This window comes from Oncorhynchus nerka, linkage group LG11, assembly GCF_034236695.1.
Source record: "Oncorhynchus nerka isolate Pitt River linkage group LG11, Oner_Uvic_2.0, whole genome shotgun sequence".
In the NCBI taxonomy this organism is placed as follows: Eukaryota; Metazoa; Chordata; class Actinopteri; order Salmoniformes; family Salmonidae; genus Oncorhynchus; species Oncorhynchus nerka.
Genome location: NC_088406.1, coordinates 17,964,042 through 17,964,288, shown reverse-complemented (window position 1 = coordinate 17,964,288; position 247 = coordinate 17,964,042).

Below are 247 nucleotides of genomic sequence, written 5' to 3'. Positions count from 1 at the left end.
ACAGTCAAATACATACGCACACACACACAGAGAAAGTCAAATACACACACACACACAGCAGAGAAAAGTCAAATACAACACACACACACACACAGAGAAACAGTCAAATACAAACACACACACACGGAGAAACAGTACACACACACACAGCAGAGAAACAGTCAAATACAACACACACACACAGCAGAGAAACAGTCAAAGACAGACAGAGGGACTCTGTAGCCTGTCTCTCGACTCTGTTACTGCA